General features: G+C 40.6%; 1 protein-coding gene across 4 annotated transcripts in view; it reads right to left on the bottom strand.

The window, feature by feature from the left end:
* LOC149468331 (uncharacterized) overlaps window positions 1–12337 on the bottom strand; it is a 654932-nt gene that overhangs the window by 495553 nt on the left and 147042 nt on the right. For all 4 annotated transcript variants that reach the window (XR_016311739.1, XM_089670290.1, XM_089670291.1 and 1 more), the window contains one exon: window positions 836–957. The gene's annotated coding sequence lies outside the window, so the exon portion shown is untranslated. The remainder of the gene's footprint in view (window positions 1–835; window positions 958–12337) is intronic.

Raw genomic sequence — 12337 nt, 5'->3', positions numbered from 1 at the left:
TTTGCATGGCTGTGCAGCGAAGCACAAACACACAGCCCCTAGTGAAACAGCACACAGCTAATCCTTTGATTGCCCCACATGTTAACCCCTTCCTGTCCAGTGCCATTAGTACAGTGTCAGTGGTTTTTGCTAGGGATATCAGTGACACCAAGTCAGTTTACCCAGTGTCTGAATGCCCACTGCAGTCCCGCAGTCCTGCTAAAAGTCACTGATCACCGACATTACTAGTAAAAAAAAAAGCCACTATATATACCGCCATTTGTAAACGCTATAATGTTTACATAAATCAATTAATTTACACGTATTGGGATTTTTTTTAGCAAAGACATGTCGCAGAATACATTTTGGCCTAAATTTATGACGAAATTAGATTTTTAAAATTCTTTTACTGGACATGTTTAATAGCAAAAAGTCAAAAATATTGTTTTTTTTATCAAAATGGTCGATCTTATTTTTTTTTTTATAGCGCAAAAAATAAAAAACACACAGGTGATCAAATACCACTGAAATAAAGCTCAATTCGTGGGGAACAAAAGGACATAAATGGGTGCAGCGTTGTGTGACCGCACAATTGTCAGTTAAAGTAACGCAGCGCCACAATGCCAACAAATGGCATGGTCAGGAAGGGGGGGGTAAATCCTCAGGAGGGCAAGTGGTTAAAGTCAAGATCTTTCCTGGACGGGCTGAGTAATGTCAGCTGACGAGGTTTTAGAAAACGGGTCACAGGAGTGCTGGACGAACTGCACTACTGTGATTCCCAGAAGTAGAGCCAAACGAGCTTTGGCTTTACTCCTCCTTTAACGAACCCTTAAAAAGAAAAAACTATGGCACTCACCTCAGTGACAATGTAGACCAAATAGGGGAGAGCTTTGTTCACTTTGGCGTTCTGTCTCTTTCCATTTTCTCCTTCACTGATTGTACCTCAAGTGCGACTCACAAATCCTTGCTCTTCATCTTCTGAAACGCAATCAAATAATTCATTACTTGGATAACTCAGTAAAACATGTCATCTGTACAACAGAAGACCCCATTTCTGTGTGGAAGAGGGATAAAAATTAAATTATATCTGCAGCCTATTGGTCCTTTCCCCCCTGCATTGGTGGTCAAAGTAGTGAAAGTTACCCCCCTGCATTGGGGATCACCTACCTGATTACAAGACTTTATTTACATAGTTACATAGTTAGTCTGGCTGAAAAAAAACAAAAGTACATCCAGTTAACCATTAATAATAAAAAAAAAAGTTAAAATCCTATACCCACAGCAAAGCATGATCCAATTTTCTCCTGCAGGGAAAAAAATCCTTGCTGATCCCCCGAAAAGAAAATCGGATATTCCCTGGATCAACTTTATCTATAAATGTTAGTATCCGGTTATATTCTGTGTATCTAAGAAAGAATCCAGGACTTTTTTTTAAAGCAATCCACTGAGCTGGCCAGAACCAACTCTTGAGGGAGTCTATTCCACATTTTCACAGCTCTCACTGTGAAGAAATCTTGCCATGTCTGGAGATTAAATTTCTTTTCCTCCTGATGTAAAGAGTGCCCCCTTGTCCTCTTTTCCTCCTGATGTAAAGAGTGCCCCCTTGTCCTCTGTGATGACCTCAGGGTGAATAACTCTACACCGAGTTCACTATATGAACCACTGATGTATTTATACATGTTGATCATATCCCCCTTTAATCTCCTCTTCTCAAGAGAAAATAAAATCAGTTCTTATAATCTTTCCTCATAGCTGAGCTCCTCCATGCCTCGTATCAGTTTGGTTGCCCTTCTCTGTACTTTCTCCAGTTCCCCAATGTTCTTTTTGTGAATTGGTACCCAAAACTGAACTGCATATTCCAGATGAGGTCTTACTAATGATTTGTACCGGGGTAAAATGATATCTCTCTCTCTGGGGTCTATACCACTTTTAATACAAGAGAGGATTTTGCTTGCTTTAGAAACCGCAGCCATTACTCAGCTTGTGATCTACCAGAACCCCCAGATCCTTCTCCACCATTGATTCCCTGAGTTGTACCCCCCCAGTATGTATGATGCATGCATATTCTCAACCCCCAAGTGCATCAGCTTACATTTATCAACATTAAACCTCATTTGCCACATAGTTACCCAAATAAACAGTGCATTGAGGTCGGCTTGTAAATTGAAGACATCCTGTATGGACGTTATTCCACTGCACAGCTTGGTGTCATCTGCAAAGACTGAAATGGGATTTTTAATCCCAGAACCTATATCATTTATAAATATATTAAAAAGTAAGGGTCTCAGCACTGAACCTCGGGGTACACCACTGATGACCTCAGACCATTCAGAGTATGAATCATTAACAATTACTCAAAATTACATTAACAAAATGTAAACAATGTCTTGGTTACCATGGTAAGCAAATGTAAACAATGTCTTGGTTACCATGCTAACTAAATGTAAACAATGGCTTGCTTAAAGTGCATGTTATGGCAAAACTAGCTATTATTGATTTCTTATTGTTGTCTGTGTCTTCAATGGGGAGATTCAACATCTATCACCAAGACAAAATCAAACATTTATGAACAAATCTTCACTGCCAGCTATTGTATCCTGACAGCCAGATCCAGCAACTGTCAGAATACCTGATCAGCGGCTACATCCAACTGACTGAAGGGGCTGTTCAGCTGATAGTTTTCCACAAAGCTCCTTTAACAAAAGTCAATTGAACAATCAATTTTTGTCAAGCTGGAAGATGTGGACAGGGGCAGCATGAATCAGCTGAAACTCAAACCATACATAGCAGCAAAAAACACCAATTATCCTGATAGAGTAAGGAAGGCTAAAAAACTATATAAAAAACAACTTTTGGCTATACAAATACTTCAAATGGACGACTGTCTATTTCATAATTGTCTAAACTCCCTGCACCATCATTTTCTGATTTCCGAGTGATGAGTGAAAAGCAGCTGACAAAGACAATTAGAAAACACCAACAAAAATAGGGATCCTCACATATGTACAATAAAGACTGCCGTCAAGAGACAACTTGCAGGGGTTTCCTCGGCCTGCTCACACAGGGAAAAAAACAAAACAAAAAAAAGAATATTAGCAGCTAGTTAAAATAAACTACTAAATAAAAAACCTTTTGTTTCCCTTCACACGGGTGAGCCAATCAGGTCCCCCTGTCAGTTTTTCAGCTGGAACTAAACCAGAAATTCTATACAAGTCTATGGGCACTAGGGTTGCACCTCATCCCCTTAAACCTGAACACATTAATTACACAGGTTCTGTGGCTGATTAAGGTGGTCATTAAACTCACCTAGTGCCTTATCTGTATTAACTCAGCCTCAGAACCTGGGTATATTAATATGTGTTCGGTTATAAAGGGATGAGGTGGCAACCCTAATGGGCACATGAATGTAAATGATCGGGTGTCCGTTTACATTCGCTTACTTCTGAGTCCAACCATTTCTGGGGGGAAAAAATGGAAAAGTCTGAGCCTTTTTCCATTTTTTCCAACAGGACGGAACAGAGGACATCTAAAGTATAAGGCTGATAACAGATCTAATATGGATCCTGAAAACTCAGTTTTTTTAATGGAGCTAAACACTGAACAAAAATGTAGCATCCATCCTGTTCTGCTCAATGCAGTGGGGGGTCTATTTAAGGTGCCCGTGTGAAAGGGGCCTTGGGCTGTACATATATTGTACGGTAATTTTTTTTTAGGCTTCCCAAATGCCCTTCATACTCATTGAGCCTGGAATCACACCTACATGATTTACCACACATGAATTTCCACTGAAATAGAAGCTCAGCAAAGAACTTCAGCTGCTATAACTCTGTATCGGCAAATCTTGACAAAGGTATCCTCTCTGCTTATGCTTTTTTTTCCTCATCGCATGCTCAGATTGAATTGTCCAGGTTTGTAAAAGTTTTCCATTAGCGCAACAAATTAGGCATTGAACGCACTGTATTTTAGGAGCTGTACCTTAAAGTTGAGCTCAAGACCCATCAATTGGAGTAGTTTTCTATACATAAAGAAAAAAAATCATTACATTTACCAAGCTTAAGAACTAGAGTGTCAGGATAAAAAAAAATATCACCGAGAGCATCACTGACCTTCATAAAATATTTAAGTAAAACAGAATTTCATTCAGCTAAAGGGAAGTATGTGCAGTAATGTCTACTGATTACAAGACTGCTGTTTACACAGCCATCAGAGAAGAGGAACACATCAGACTGCAGAGAAGAGGGACATCCCAACACAGCCTGGGAAACGGTTTAAATGAGCAAAATAATATGTCAGAAAAGTGTATGTAAGAAAACAAGAAAAATAAATTTCTTCAGTATATATCGTCAATACATACACACCTCCCCGTGGTTTATCCCTGTTTTCCATGTGCCCTGGTCACAGCAGATCGCTGGTGTGATGTACAGTGAGGAAATATACAGACATGCTGCATTTTCATACAGTGGAACAAATAGGAACTGCATGTCCCCACACAGCACTGCAGTGCAGAGATATGGATGAAGTGGGACTATGTGACACTTCACCAGGGGTGTTGACATTTTTGAAAAAACTACATTTCCAGGGACTAAATCGGGGCCCCAATCTACTTGTCCCTCATGACAATCTACTTGTCCAGATAAAAAAAAAAAAAAAACTTAACCAAAACCATATTTAAATCTGAGGTGATTTTAGGAATCTCTGGGGATTTTAAAATCAAGAGGCTTTATGGCGACTTAAACGTGTAATATTTTTAACATTGTGCTGTATATCTCCTCCTCCCCTCCCTGCCTGTCTTCAGCACCACACCCGGGGACTAGCAAGGAGGAGAGACACCTTGCAGTGTGATGGACAACGATTGGCTGCTCATCAGGAAGGGGGGGGGGGAATCAGGGCTTATACTTTATCCCTTTCGCTGCCAGAGCCGTTTTTGAGTTTTTTGCACATTTCAAAAATCATTTTAGGCCTGAAGATTACATAAAACCACCAAACATTATATATTTTCTGAAAGCAGAGACCCTAGAGAATACAATAGTGGTAGTTCCAATTTTTTATGTTGCATGATTTTACCGCAAAATTTTAGTACAAAAAACAAGTTAATTTTAGGGCACAAAAATGCAATAAATTACCCTATTTTGTTTTGTAAAATATAAAAGATGATGTTGCAGCGAGTAAATAAATATCCAACTTGTCAAACCTTTTGTGTGCGCTCATGAAATGGCGATGAACTTCAGTACCCTATATTTTCTATAGGTCAACACTTTTAAAGCTCCTTATAAGTCATCAATTTAGCGATACAAAGGAGGTCTGGTGCTAAAATTATTGCTCTCATTTTGGTTTTATTTTCAATCACATAGGGGACAAAGTGATGATTTTTGGTGACAGGTTCTCTTTGAGACATCCAAGACCCTGGATGTCTCCCCTCTGCCCCACTGAATGTAATGCAGTGCACATTGCACCACATTACATTTTTTCTTGGGATTGCATTACAATCTCTCAGCAGGGACCCGGGTCAGCGCAAGAAGGGGAGGGGAGTGGACTCGTCTGCTATTCTCCCTCCCCTCTAGCAAACGGCAAGCCGGGCCAGCAGATGGGTAAGCGAAACCCAGGAGACCTCACACGGGAAGGGGGAAGATTGAAGGTGCGCAGAGAGGCTGGCACTATGTGGAAGCAATCGGCCCTAATGATTCCACCTGATAGGTGAGCCGCGCAATTGTCATTCAAAGTGTGACAGTGTTGAAAGCTGAAAATTGGCCTGGGCAGGAAGGGGGTGAAAGTGTCCGGACTTGAAGTGGTTAAAGCTTTACTTCTACTCTAATGACATTCACAACTATTACACTGGCTCTGGATGCCATTACTCCCTATGCATCTGTGACTAAGCTGGGACGGTCTTATTTGGCTGTATTGGCTAATCAGCCTCCAATCCTCATCACCATTAAGCTGTGAGCTTTTCATACAAACTGAACATTAATGACACTGACAACTATTGAACTGGCTTCGGATGCCATTATTCTCCATGTATCTGTGATTAAGAAGATCCCTTCTAGATTGTAAGCTTGAAAGAGCAGGGCCCTCGAACCCCTCATGTATTGTATTGTATTGTATTGTTCTGTCACATGTTCTGTCCCCCTTTGTAATGTACAGCGCTGAGCAAACTACTGGCGCTTTATAAATACTGTATAATGATAATAAAATAATAATTAAGCTGGGCCAGTCCTTTCTTGGCTGTATTGGTTAATCAGCCTCCAATCCTTATCCCTATTAAGCTGTGTGCTTTTCAAAACCGCCTATATTGAAGTATCTTTATTGTGAATAACAGGGATTTATTTCCATATTGGCACCGATCTGGACGTGTATAGCCCTCTATTCATAATGGGGTTTCATTTGAGTTCCCTGTCATATATATATGCCACTTAACCTCCCTAGTGGTCTGATTATGTCAGTATTTCTGTGCTCAAAGCGGTACATTTTTTTGCATGTAAATATGTTGTTTTTTTATTGTAGGCCTGTAATTCCTAGGAATAATTCACTGAAATCTGTCCAAACAAGAGTCTAGTAAATCCCAGAGCAACGCTTTAGGGTAATCCCAAGTGTAGCTCAGGGTTACCGCTTTTGGTACTGAAAGTTAACCCCGAGCTACACTCGGGAATACCACCGAGGAGGTTAATGTGCTGTTAGTTTTATGAAGGCCTTGGTCTGTTTGGTGAGTCCATTTCCCAGAGCTCAGTTCCCTGCCTATGTGGCTGAATACGTGTGTTCCCGATATATGAGACTCTGGATAAATGACTCATCAACTTTGCTCATTTAAGATGGAAGGTAGTTGTTTAGCGATTAATTTGTTACTGTGTGTGGCCCGGGTCATTTTAAGGTGATAACGTTATCATACCTCATTTTAATGTGAATGGAGGATCTGTTGGCCTAATAGGTCTATTACCTTTTTGTGAATTTAATAAAGCTGTTGGTTTTATTTATACCGCTGTTGGTTCTCTTTCAAAACTTCTTTCTTTAGGGGGTCTTCTGGATCCCCCAATATCTTTTTCTATCTGTTGTATAATCCAAAAAGTGCGCTGTCCCTTTAAAGTTGTGTGAAACGTATGCAAATCACCAAACGTGAATAATAGTATAAATTGACAAACTAAACAAATATAAAATTCCTATTAACGAGCAGGGAGCACAGGGCCCACTAAAGGACGTTGGGCCCTCAGGCCATCCTCATGAAGATTGTTTCTGATTGTTTGGTCAGAGACATTAACACCAGTGGCCTGCTGGAGGTCATTTTGTAGGGCTCTGGCAGTGCTCATCCTGTTCCTCCTTGTACAAAGGAGCAGATGCCGGTCCTGCTGATGGGTTAAGGACCTTCTACGGCCCTGTCCAGCTCTCCTAGAGTAACTGCTTGTCTCCTGGAATCTCCTCCATGTTCTTGAGACTGTGCTGGGAGACACAGCAAACCTTCTGACAATGGCACGTATTGATGTGCCATCCTGGAGGAGTTGGACTGCCTGTGCAAACTCTGTAGGGTCCAGGTATCGCCTCATGCTACCAGTAGTAACACTGACCCTATCTAAAAGCAATACTAGTGACAAACAGTCAGAAAAAAGGAGTAGGGAAAAAAATGTCAGTGGCCTCCACCTGTAAAACCATTACTGTTTTGGGGGTCGCTTCATTGTTGCCCATCTAGTGCACCCGTTGTTAATTTCATTAACACCAAAACAGCTGAAACTGATTAACAACCCCCTCTGCTACTTAACTGACCAGATTAATATCCCAGGAGTTTCATTGACGTGATGCTATACTCTCATTAAAAAGCATTCCTTTATTTTTTTCAGCAGTGTATATAGCTGCGTAAATTGACGGCGCTATACAAGTACCTGTAATAAATATTAAATAAATTACGCCAGTACGCTTCTCTCTGAAGGCAGGTTTGGGACATTTTTTATGCCCCTAAACCCTGTTCTAAAATATTATAAATGCCACAATGTGAGTGAACACATTAGAAAATACTGACCTGTGTTTAGAGGCATAAAAAAAAAGAAAAATGCACCTAAAAGTGGCATTTTTTCTACCCCCGTGCATGTAGTTTTAGGCTACCTTGACATGGCCCTAGAAATATTACTGATCTTATTACGCATGTTTTTTTTTTTCTAGAACAAACCATCCTGCATAATGATCAGAGAATACTTGTGCAAAACTGTCCAGGTTTTTTTTTTTTTCGTTAACACAAGCATCTGGCAAAGGTGTATACAGCCCTATTCCTCACCAAACTGTTCTTGGATGGTTGGTTGTTCTTGGAGGATATTTTTGTACCTTTTTTTATACGTGGCTGTGTTTCTTAAGCAAAATTGTAAGTGAGCCCACTCCCTTGGCTGAGAAGCAACCCCACACACGAGTGGTCTCAGGATGCTTTACTGTTGGCATGACACAGGACTGATGGGGGCCCCCACCTTTTCTTCTCCAGACAAGGTTTTTTCCGAATGCCCCAAACAATCGTAAAGGGGATTCATCAGAGAAAATGACTTTACCCCAGTCCTCAGCAGTCCAATCCCTGTACGTTTTGAAGAATATCAGTCTGCATATCAATATCAAGACACATTTATTGGGATTTTTTTTTAATCAAAGACATGTAGCAGAGTACATTGTGGCCAAAATGTATGAAGAAATTTGATTTTTTTTTTTTTTATTCTTTTATTGGACATGTTTTATAGCAGAAAGTAAAAAAAAAGTTTTGCTTTTTTTTTTTTTAATTTTCAGTCTTTTTTAATTTATATTGCAAAAAATAAAAAAAAACCCAGTGGTTATCAAATACCACCAAAAGAAAGCTCTATTTGTGTGAAAAAAATATATTGCATGACAGCGCAATCGCCAATTAATTAACACAGTGCCGAACTGCAAAAAAAAAATGGTCTGGTCATGAAGGGGGTAAAATCTTCTGGCGCTCAAGTGGTCAAAAACTATGGGCTGCATTTAGATCAGTAAAAATAAGTGGCATTTTTTGCTGTGTGCAAGAGCCCTAAGGCTTAGTTTACACAAGCAGTTGGGGGGGGTAGTAAAAAATAGGCAGCTGAGGAGCGCCCCCTTCAATTTATTGGGTCCTGTTTACCATGGTACTACCTGCTGAACACAACCTGTGGCCGTGGTAACTTGCACCTGCCCGGTCTGGGGACAGTAAAACTGAATTGGCCCATGAAAGCCAAGGCATAAGGCTACATTCACACGGGCGACTAGCCCTGGTGCAATATACAGAGGCAGGATGTGGCTGAGTCCAGCAGCAATCATTGCAGGTAATTACTGGCTGTGTGGACAAGCATTGCTAATTGCAGCTGCTGGTGCCCTGTCATTAACCCCCCCGGTCACATCAAAGCAGATTTTGAAATTATGCAACTTACAGTGAAGCTGATTTCAGCTGCGATTTGCAAGACATCTGGCGCAGATGTCTATGCAAATGGCAACAAAAGTAGTGCATGGACTAGATAAAGAATAAAGAGGTGACGCACACACCTAGTGCATTATCCAAGGTTTATTGAAAGGTAAGAAAGGTAAAAACATACTCACAGACCAAGCATGTATCTAAAGAGCATTTGCATAATGACGATGGCCACAACGGCAAGCAAGGTGATCCAACTGTCAGTGCGGTCAAATGGTTGACGCGTTTCGGGGACGAGACCCTTTCCTCAGAGCTACTGAGCAGCCTCTGGTGCAGATGTGTATGGATGATGGGAGCCTTGCTGGTGATGGGCATCACTTTAGAAATCAGTGCGGCTCCGACCAATTCGGAACTGCACACATATATCCGCTCTAATAGCAGACAATAGGGTGCAACTTGGCATACGATTTGCAAGTCGCCTGGCATCCAAATCGCACCCAATGTGATCGGAGTGTAAGGCTACTTTCACACTAATGCATAGCAAAAATGCATATGCATTTTTTGGTGTGTTTTTACTGCGTTTGCAGTGCATTTTTTACAGAACATATGACTCAAAAACAGCAACAAAAATGCAACGAGGGTACATTTTTGATGCATTTTTGCCACGTTTGCCATTTATTTCAATGGAGAGGTGCATTATTGGTGAATTTTTTCCTGCACCAAACCTACACCACAAATGCAGCGGACCTGCAACAGATCAGTGTGAAGACTTCCATAGGATTATAAGTTTACACGTATTTCTTCCACTTTTTTAAGGCAAAAGTGGAAAAAAAACGGATCAGTGTGAAAGAAGCCTTTACCCCAGGTTCACACCTAAGCATTTTCTGCAGCGTTTTGCATTTTGCAGAAATGCAGTACAGTCCATTTAACATGATTTCCTATTGGACATGTTCACATCTGTGCGTTTTCAGGGACTTTTTTTTAACGCAAAAAGTTGTGCTTTTAGTTTTATAGACTTCAATGGAAACGCTGCAGAAAAGCATGCGGTGCGTTTTTGATGCATTTTTGATACATTTTGCATTTTAAATCTGCCTAGCAACAATAATTTTTTATTTTTTTTAAAAACAAGCAAAACGCATCAAAAACGTGGCAAAAACGCAACGCAAAAGACAATGCAAAAATGGCTCAAACACAACCTGCATAGGTGTGAAGCTAGCCTAAGTGTACAGGGCTTTGTGGCTGCAGCCAGCTGCTCACAGGTGGCAGAAACCGCTGCAGAAATCGGTGGATGTTGGCCTCTGTCATTTGTACCGCTGTTTTAGGAGTCTTAGGAGCTTCCTTTTCCACCAGCTGCGCCCCCTACTGTATGATATGGGAACTACAGGCCAGTGATAAGATGACACAAGGCTGGATTCCAGGCATTGATGTGTGGCCATCTGTGCTTTGCCACTCAATATGATCGTCAGGAAATGAGGACACAGGATAAAGGTTTCCTAATTGATGCAATACACATTGTGCAATAAAGGAAGTTAATCCCTATTAAAGTTCGGTGTTACACTCGAAATACGAGTTATAGGCCTGCACTGGGTCACATTCATTGTCCTAGGTCTGCCTTGGCTGCCTGTACTCCTCAGGATCCAGTCCAAAGTACTGATACGATCACCTAAACCTGCTGGTTGCCATTTTAAGAATCTTTTGTATCAAATGTTTAATACAAAAAACACATAAAACAGTGAAACAGAGTCCTAAACTAACCATCCACCATGCAATCTGATTGTAGGCTTTCCTTTAGATCTACCATCAATTCTAGAGCAAGGACCTGATTAATTGATACTAATTAAATGGATTGTTTAGCTTTGTCCTCCTATCAGGCCTGGTTCACACCTATGCAGTTTCCCTTTGATCTGTTTCTGCAGTGCTTTTTGCGATGCGTTTTGCATTTTTGTACATGTGTTTGTTTTTTTTCTATTGTTTTATTGGCATTCTGCACAAATATTTACAGCATAACAGGTCTGTATAAAAACAATTTCTGGTACAAAACCTTTGAAGAAACATACAGAAAAGAACAAAAGTGAGTCCGTAAATATTATCCAGTTCTTCCAAGACATTGCACAATGTAACACAACCAAATGGCTAATCAAATGTTGTCTGCAAAGCCATACAGTAAATATAATAAGACGGATACCAAAAGTACATAGAGCAGTTTCACATGTATTATTCTGTGTGCAGCAGTAAGATGTTGCTTCTTAGTAATAGAGATAGTTAAGAAAAATTGTCAGGAAAAGAAAAGGAACACAGAAAGATTGGAATCAGATTTGAAACCAAACTTTGTGGTGTGAACTCCCACACTTCCTCAACCTTTCAACATACTGGGAACACCACAGTGTCATGTACCAGTGCATCCAATAATCAAAGACAACAATGGATCATACTCTATACAGTAATTATACCCCTCCAGGACTGTTGTCTACTGTATCCGATGATTCTATCCATCTACACTAAATTCAAAGACATTTTTTAGGCCATCCTCTTGCTTCATATGTCATTTCATATAGTGGGACATTATAATTCACTCTTTTTTCCCAGGCTGCCAAACCGAGGACATCCGTTTGTGTCCAATGTAACACGATCAATTTACACACATAAAAAAATAATCATCTCAAGAAGGTTTGCGTGGCATTATCTATAATATCGTCCTCAATTACCACCAGGAGGAAAATAAGTGGGCTACAAATATTTGGTAAATCAAACACATCTGCTATAAACTGGGTGACGTGAGCACATTGGTCAGACCATAGCACACTCCCAGACCATATGCAGGAATGTTCCCTCAGCCCTGGTTCACACTGATGCAGTGCGGAATTCGCAGCATTTTCTGTGCGAATTTCGCACCGCATCAGAATCGCACCCCGTTCATGCGAACTGCTGCTGGTGTGTAGGTTACGTTAACAACACCCCAAAAGCGGTCCAAAAAACGCGGTGCAATGTGCAGAATTGGATCAC

Source organism: Staurois parvus, unplaced genomic scaffold (genome assembly GCF_062004578.1).
Source record: "Staurois parvus isolate SC_StPar_1 unplaced genomic scaffold, SC_StPar_1.0 ptg000089l, whole genome shotgun sequence".
Classification (NCBI taxonomy): Eukaryota; Metazoa; Chordata; class Amphibia; order Anura; family Ranidae; genus Staurois; species Staurois parvus.
Note: the sequence above shows the minus strand (reverse complement) of the source record. Positions and strands in the feature narration are given on the sequence as shown.